We start from the raw sequence: 9,658 nt of genomic DNA, 5'->3' as shown, positions 1-9,658 counted from the left end.
TTATATGTGGAGATGACGTACACTGGGAGAGATGCTGTCTTAAAATGGAGCTCAGGACTCTTTTAAGCAGACATACCACAATGGAGCCATGGAGCCAAATCATTACATAGCATTTTAACTAAATTGTTTGTTTTACAACATTACGTAAATAGATCTAAGGTCCTTTATGATATGTTGGTCATATATACAGTCCCCATGAGCATAACATTGTGGATTGAATTCCATTTAACAGTTTCTGTAGTATTAGACTGCATTGGCAAATACAACGCGTGGGATTGCAGGTTTAGCTCTCTACCATGAATAACCTGCCGATCACAATATTATCTTGCATATTTAGCAGTATTGGATTTTAGGATATTTAATGCCAATCAATCAGAATTAGAAATATGCCTTATTAGTGTTATTACAGTGTTACTAGAAGAGCAACTTAATGTAAAATGTAATGTAGATATGTTACTCTGTTAAAAATAACGGTGCTTTGCAGTTCTATTTAAACCTTGTTGAGGGCCATACATGAAGCGAGCAATAGCAACCTTTTTGGCTCTATATAGCACCATTTATTCTAGCAGTGTAAGATATAGCTATATATTACAATTTGTTTTACAGTTTACCTTCATGGGACAATAAAGCACATTTTTCCTCAATTTGGTCTTTTCAAATCTTTATGAATGAAAATATCTGTGTTACCCATCCAATTGCAAGGTTTCATTTTCTATGCTTTAAAATGTACAGTGGGGTTCAAAATTATTGACACCCTTGATAAAGATAAGCAAAAATGACTGTATAAAATTAATAATTAAAATACTGAACTATGCTCCAAAATGTAGAAATTATATTATTTTATGCTAATACAATTGCTCAGAGAAAAATATTTTGTTTAACAAGTCATCTTTATTTTTTCTCAAAAGGCAGGGGTCAGAATTATTGACACCCCTGTTTTCAATACCTTTAAATTACTCACCTTCCGAGGACAACTGTACTGAGCCTTTTCTAAAATGTTTTATGAGTTGAAGAACACATTGGGAGGGATCTGAGACCATTCCTCCATACAGAAACATTCCAGATCCTTGATATCCTTCGCTTGCGCATATGGACTGCCGTCTTTAATTCAAACCATAGGTTTTCAATGGGTTTCAAGTTCGGAGACTAAAATGGGCATTACATTTCTTTTTATTTTGTGGCCAATTAACAATTTCTTCGTGGATTTTGATGTGTGCTTGGGGTTGTTGTCTTGTTGGAAGATCCACCAAGATTCAGCCTCCAGGCAGAGGCAACCAGGTTTTTGGCAAAAATATATTTGTACTGAGTAAAGTTCAGGAAGCCCCAGGACAAGTGGAAGCTAAAAAGCCCCATATCATCAACAATACACCACCATATTTTACAGTAGGTATGGGGTTATTTTCTAACACCAAACCCACCACTGTTGTACATGGCCAAAGAGCTCTATTTTCATGTATTCTGACCCCAAGCACACATCAAATAACCCCTGCACACATCAAAATCCACAATGAAATGGTTAATCGGTAACAAAATCAAAATTTTCCAATGCACATGACTTGAAACACATAGAAAACCAGTGGTTTGAATTGAAGAGGGCCGTCCATAAGGAATATCAAGGATCTTGAAGGATTCTGTATGGAGGAATGGTCTAAGATCCATCCCAATGTGTTCTCCAACTCATAGAACATTTTAGAAAAAGGCTCAGTGACTTTATTCTCATAAGGTAAGGTATTGAAAACAGGGATGTCAAACCCCAAACCCAGGCATTGTATTTATGTAACAAAAGTACTCAAGGATACTCAGTCAGACCACCTGAGTTGTGATGAAGATTGCTATAATAATGATGGATTACATACAGATTTGGGCTATATATAACATCACTTTGTAATAGCAGAGTTTAAGAAGGAACACTCTTAATAGCTGAAGGAATCAGATCTGTCCTAGCTTACAGTACTATTAAGCTAGCTCTGTTGGACCGTTAAACGGTGAGAGCAATTACTCAGTCTCTGAGTTAATATATGAGGCACTGATTAAGATAATTGCCATAATATGGTACTTTGTGTGTCTTTACATAACTTTATTACTGACATGTTAATTTACACTGTGGACCTGACACATTTATACATTTCTCTAATTGCAAGAAATTATTAATTCTATCTAAAAGTCTATATTAATTCAATTGTTAACTTTGCATTTTTTTTTATACATTTGTGGATTTGTATTTTACCATGGCTTTATGTTTTACTATATGAAGGCTGAAGAATGATATTGTGCTTTTCTATTTGAGTACACATTTACACATCCTGAAAACATTAACCTTTCAAAGGGTTATTTAACAACATACACTTTTAGAAAAAAAGGTGCTATCTAGAACCTAATGTTTTTTTGGCTGTCCCCATGGGAGAACCCTTTGAAGAACCTTTTTGGTTCCAGATAGAACCCTTTTCACATAGAGTTCTACATGGAACCCAAAGGGTTCTACCTGGAACCAAAAAGGGTTATCCTATGGGAACAGCTGAATAACACTTTTGGAACCATTTTTTCTAAGAGTGTACAATTTCTTTGTCTTTTTTACTTGGATTTGATAATAACTGCAATTGAGCATGCTTGAACTTTAAGACAGGCATTGTAATCTACTAATCTAAGAAGTGCATTTTGTTTCCTTTTTTCTTGGTTTTCTGTACTAAAGCTATGTTGTGAATATTATACTTTTTGGGGAAAATTAAACAATGTAAATGTTTAAGTAGATACATGATAATCACAGGTATAAACTCCATATACTGGCTTACATGAATGTTAATTTTAAGCAAATGTACAGTGTCTCTGTCCAACTAATATAGATATGATCACTGGGTGAATATGGAATTAATGTAGGTGAGAGTTGTAGTTTCATTGTACTCTTTGAAAGTAATATGTTACTAAGGTGTGCAAGGTAAGATCATGTAAATCCATAGAAGACATAAACAGAGAACAGGAATTTATCAGGACTCAATAAAATACTTTCTCTTGCTGCCTGTAATATGACTTACCTTAAGATCATGAACCACTTCTCCTCAGCTGTGTTGCTAAACACAGCATCAGTCTGATTACATCAATAGTGCCATCTAGAGTTTCAAAATAGAACATCTTTGCACTTGAAACTTCAATGGTACTATAAGTCAGGGTAAACATTATTTGTTCTCATTACCATGGATGGGTAATTCATACTATGCGGTCCCTTTTCTGTCCCCAGGAAATATCCAATCAAATCAAAATCCAATCAAATTTTATTTGTCACATATGCCGAATTCAACAGTTGTAGACTTTACAGTGAAATACTTACTTACGACCCCTTTCCCAGCAATGTAGAGGTAAAAAGTAAGAACATTTAAAAAATGTTTTTTAAAGGAAATAGTAACACAATAAAATAACAATAAAGAGGCTATATACAAGCAGTACCGGGTACAGAGTCAATGTGCAGGGGTACGAGGTAGTTGAGGTAAGTTGAGGTAGTTGAGAAAGTATTCACACCCCTTGACTTTTTCCACATTGTTGTGTTACAGCCTGAATTTAAAATGGGTTACATTTGGATTTTGTGTCACTGATCTACACACAATACCCCATAATGTCAAAATGGAAATATGTCTTTAGAAATGTTTACAAATTTATAGAAAATGAAAAGCTGAAATGTCTTGAGTCAATAAGTATTCAACCCCTTTGTTAAGGCAGCCTAAATAAATTCAGAAATAAAGATGTGCTTAACAAGTTACATAATAAGTTGCATGGACTCACTGTGTGTAATAATAGTGTTTAAAAAGATTTTGGAATGAATACCTCATCTCTGTACCCCACACATACAATTATCTTCAAGGTCCCTCAGTCGAGCAGTAAATTTTAAAAACAGATTCAACCACAAAGACCTTTTCTTTCCAATGCCTCGCAAAGAATGGCACCTATTGGTAGATGGGTAAACATAAAATAAAAAGCAGACATTGAATATACCTTTGAGCATGGTGAAGTATTGTAATTACACTTTGGATGGTGTATCAATACACCCAATCACTACAAAGATACAGGCGTCCTTCCTAACTCCATTGCCGGAGAGGAAGGAAACCGCTCAGGGATTTCACCATGAGGCCAATGGTGACTTTAAAACCATTAGAATTGAATGTCTGTGATAGGAGAAAACATTATAGTTAGTCCACAATACTAACCTAAATTACAGAGTGAAAATAAGGAAGCCTATACATAATACAAATATTCCAAAACATGCATCCTGTTTGCAAGAAGGCAATAAAATAATACTGCAAAGAATGTAGCAAAGCAATTAACTTGTTATCCTGAATACAGTTTTATGTTTGGGGCAAATCCAATACAACACATTACTGAGTACCACTCTCCATGTTTTCAAGGATAGTGGTGGCTGCATCATGTTATGGGTATGATTTTAATCATTAAATACTTTAAAAAATAAAACAGAATAGAGCTAAGCACAGGCAAAATCCTAGAGGAAAACCTGGTTCAGTCTGCTTTCCATCGGACACTGGGAGATTAATTCACTTTTCAGCAGGACAATAACCTAACACAGAAGGCTAAATCTACACTGGTTGCTTACCAAGAAGACAGTAAATGTTGCTGAGTGGCAAAGTTACAGTTTTGACGTAAATCTACTTGAAAATCTATGGCAAGACCTGAAAATGGTTGTGTAGCAATGATCAACAACCAATTTGACAGAGCTTGTAGAATTAAAAAAAACAGAAAATTCCAGGTGTGAAAAGCTTTTAGACTTTTTTTAAATGTATTTTTTGTTTCACCTTTATTTAACCAGATAGGCCAGTTTAGAACAAGTTCTCATTTACAACTGCGACCTGGCCAAGATAAAGCAAAGCAGTGCGACAAAAACAACAACCCAGAAAGACTCACAGCTGTAATCGCTGCTAAACGTGCTTCTATAAAGTATTGACTCAGGGGTAGGAATAGTTATGTAAATGTGATATTTCTGTATTTCATTTTCAATCGATTTAACAGGTGTCATCAATAAGGGATCATAGCTTTCACCTGGATTCACCTGGTCAGTCTATGTCATGGAAAGAGCAGATGTTCCTAATGTTTTGTACGTTTGATATAGAAGATTTTGCACCTAACGGTGGAAAATGACTAGTGTCAATATTTATTTCTGTTTGTCTAATATATTAATGTTTTATGTATATTTAGATACACATTATTTTGCTAATTACATTATAATTACTAATTACACTTACATATGTATGTATAGCCTAACATGAGTAATTGTAATGAAATGTATATATAGTTTTAATTAGTAATTGTAATGTAATTAGCTAGCATCAATATATATAAATAATAATATATTTTCATGTTTTTTACAAACTCAAGATGACAATGTTATTAAAAAGACAGAAAAAAAATATTTCAAATATAATCAATAGAAAGTGATGCAATCTGATGCACAATATTCATTCTTATTATAGGTGTAATGTTTTTCAATCATTTTACAAATGTAAAAATTCATAAAATTGTTTAAATCATTATTGGTGTTAGTTCCACCCTGTCATGGCTTTATACCCTGTTATGCTTCATTCCACCCTGTTAGGTTGGTTTTTTAAATCATAATTTAACAATACCATCAAATGTTAGGCAGAATTTTGTGGTAACTTGTAGAAATAGAAGGGATCAACTAAACATGTAAAATGTGGTCTTGTGGGGTATGCATGGGTGTCCGAGCTGTGCGCCAGTAGTTCAAACAGACACCTCTGTGCATTCAACATGTCAATACCTCTCATAACTACAAGTAGTGATGAAGTCAATCTCTCCTCCACTTTGAGCCAGGAGAGATTGACATGCATATTATTTATACTAGCTTTCTGTATATATGCCCTGTTCTGAGCCAATTGCATTTTTCCTAAGTCCCTTTTTGTGGCACCTGACCACACGACTGAACAGTAGTCCAGGTGTGACAAAACTAGGGCCTGTAGGACCTGCCTTGTTGATAGTGCTGTTAAGAAGGTAGAGTGGTGCTTTATTATGGACAGACTTCTCTCCATCTTAGCTACTGTTGTATCAATGTTTTGACCATGACAGTTTACAATCCAGGGTTATTGCAAGCAGGTTAGTCACCTCAACTTGCTCAATTTCCACATTATGTATTACAAGATTTAGTTGAGGTTTAGGGTTTAGTGAATGATATGTCACAAATACAATGCTTTTAGTTTTTGAAATATTTAGGACCAACCTATTCCTTGCCACCCACTTTGAAACTAATTGCAGTTTTTTGTTAAGTGTTGCAGTCATTTCAGTCGCTCTAGCAGCTGACATCTATAGTGTTGAGTCATCGGCATACACAGACACACTGGCTTTACTCAAAGCCAGTGGCATGTCAATAGCAAAGATTGAAAAAAGTAAGGGGCCTAGACAGCTGCCCTGGAGAGGCTTCCATTAAAGAACACCCTCTGTGTTCTGTTAGGCAGGTAACTCTTTATCAACAATATAGCAGGGGGTGTAAAGCCATAACACATATGTTTTTCCAGCAGCAGACTATGATCAATAATGTCAAAAGCCGCACTGAAGTCTAACAAAACAGCCCCCACAATCTTTTTATAATCAATTTCTCTCAGCCAATCGTCAGTCATTTGTGTAAGCGCTGTGCTAGTTGAATGTTCTTCCCTATAAATGAGCAATTTCTCTCAGCCAATCATCAGTAATTTGTGTAAGTGCTGTGCTAGTTGAATGTCCTTCCCTATAAGCATGCTGAAAGTTTGTAAAAAAAAATAGCATTGTATCTGGTCAAACAACATTTTCCTAAAGTTTACTAAGGGTTGGTAACAGGCTGATTGCTTGGCTATTTGAGCCAGTAAAGGGGGCTTTACTATTCTTAGGTAGCGGAATTACTTTTGCTTCCGTCCAAGCCTGGGGGCACACACTTTCTAGTAGGCTTAAATTGAAAATATGTCAAATAGGACTGGCAATATCATCCGCTATTTTCCTCAGTAATTTTCCATCCAAGTTGTCAGACCCTATTGGCTTGTCATAGTTGATAGACAACAATATTTTTTTCACCTCTTCCACACTCAATTTACAGAATTCAAAATTACAATGCTTCTCTTTCATAATTTGGTCAGATATACTTGGATGTGTAGTGTCAGTGTTTGCTGCTGGCATGCCATGCCTAAGTTTGCAATATCAGTTGGTTTTGTGATGAATGAATGAGCCATCTGATTCAATGAATGATGGAACTGAGTTTGCCTTTTTTCCCAGAATTTCATTTAAGCTTTTTACTATCATTTACCTTTGTTTCATAGTGTAGTTTCTTCTTCTTTTTATTCAGTTTAATCACATGATTTCTCAATTTGCAATATATTTGCCAATCGGTTGTGCAGCCAGATGTATTTGCCATTCCTTTTGCCTCATCCCTCTTAACAATAACATTTTTCAATTCCTCATCAATCCACAGGGATTCAACAGTCATTTTCTTAATTTACTTTAACCTTTATTTAACTAGGCAAGTAGAACAAATTCTTATTTGCAATGACAGCCTACTCCGGCCAAACCTGAACGACGCTGGGTCAATTGTGCCGGGCCAATGAGACTCCCAATCACGGCAAGATGTGATACAGCCTGGATTCAAATCAAGTACTATAGTGATGCCTCTGCACTGAGATGCAGTGCCTTAGACCACTGCGCCACTCGGGATCCCAATGGGTGCATGCTTATTAATAACTGGAATAAGCAATTTTCATAAATGTGTCAAGCGCAGCGTCTGTTTGCTCCTCGTTACCAACAAGTATTCTTTACATCAACAACATAGGAAACTTGATTGTATGACATCTTATGCGTTATATTAGGCCCAGCCTTTTTAAAAAGGAAATAGTAACACAATAAAATAACAATAAAGAGGCTTTGGAACTTTATCAAGTATTTCACACGTTATCAAGCGTTTCACACATGTTATCCAGATACTGACTGTTAGCACTTGGTGGTCTATAGCAGCTTCCCACCAAAACAAAGAAATATATATACTTTTTCCCCCAAAAGTTATGACTTCCAAAATAGTAGAATTGGCCAGGATCACAAAAAAATACACTTTCAATGTAAGGAAAACATATGACTAATTTGGGTGAGCTAACCCTATGGCTATTTCTCTTCAAACTCCTGCCTCATAGGGTTCAACTTGAACAGTCAATTATCTATGAGAAAATTGATTATGAGAGAAAGATGAGTGTGTGGGGATGAAAGGAGTTCAAGCCTTCATTATCCTTAAAAGTACTCAGCTTTGACTTTAACATTCAATAGGCTCTCTCTTGACTGGAATTGATTTCACCTTTAGCCTAAAATAACTTTCGATTAGGTATTGCTCATATTAGCAGGAGGATATGGAGAGAGGGAGAAAACTGGCCTGCTCTCTGTCAACTTTGTGCTTGACCACTGAGATGATGACAGGGCCCTCTAATCTGGAGAGAACCTGTGACTGTGGATTATCCTCCTTCCTCAACACTGGGCTAACTAGGGCCTTACATAGTACTGAATAGAACAAACACAGTGGAGTCAAAAGACAGAACCTATGAAGATCCATACCTACATGTAGTTAGTATTGGTGTTAGTGAAAGGCAAAGATTGATGTCTGAAATGCAGTCCAATCAGACATATACCAAACAGTATTTATCAAACTGTAGTGTTTAGTAATGTCTACCAAAATCCTGGTTGGTTTGAAAGAAGCAGTGTTGATGCTATCACCCTGAGTGAAGGAGAGAGTGCTTATCTTCCGCAATCATCTGCCCAGTGTGTACCTTTATTAATTGCCCAAAAACAAATTTATCCCAAGTCAGCTGGGCCAGGTTTAATCACAAGGGCCAAAAGCCTTGGCATTGTTTAATTAATTTACATGTTGGATTATTTGACCTACTCAGCTGAAGACGACTACATTAATTAGGTGAAGAGATCCTTGGAGATACGAAAGGTGTCTACCCAGTCTGCCATTGACAGAATAGTAAAATGGCCATGGTGAAAATAGTTGGTTGTTTAATCTTATTTTAATGCCTGATGTGTATTGAGTTGATACACTCTGGATGTTCTCAGGGCACTTGCCTAGCAGAGTCTGCAGAGTATAGTCCTCTTTTTGATTGGTTTATGGAAGGGGACAGGCCCGAATGGTGCAGGCACTTTAGGAGCCAGAAAGCACTTTTTATCACAATAATAAATCTAAATGTAAAAAAAAAACAGGCTGCCTATAAAAATGATTAAAATGACAGATGAAAGTGTGTAAAAACAGGGCATTAAAGCTAAGAGGATTCCTTTCCTTTTTGGTGTCTCCCAGTTGCCTAACTGGGTGTGATATAGTGGGCCAGGAGACACAAGTCCTATCACCTCCCACACCACCAAGACCAGCCACCAGCCTAGTTGCCAGGCAAGGCCAGGGGAAATCCCTTATTTACTTAAAGCGATGCTCCGGAACCTTTGTCTAATTTCAGCTAGTGGTTTGGAAGTGGCGCTCACAAGCCAAAACGTCATCCAGTTGTTTGCTACCTCATCCATTTCCTATATGTTACGTCAGGCACAAAAGTGTTACAATCATGACAAGGCACTAATCCTGCTGTATAAAATGTATTTATTTCCCCAATTTAAGGAAAAGTTTAGATACATTGTAACACGCTAACTGTGGAGATAA

Source organism: Salvelinus alpinus, chromosome 12 (assembly GCF_045679555.1).
Source record: "Salvelinus alpinus chromosome 12, SLU_Salpinus.1, whole genome shotgun sequence".
Taxonomy (NCBI): Eukaryota; Metazoa; Chordata; class Actinopteri; order Salmoniformes; family Salmonidae; genus Salvelinus; species Salvelinus alpinus.
The sequence above is the reverse complement of the archived record's forward strand: the minus strand, read 5'-3'. Positions refer to the sequence as shown.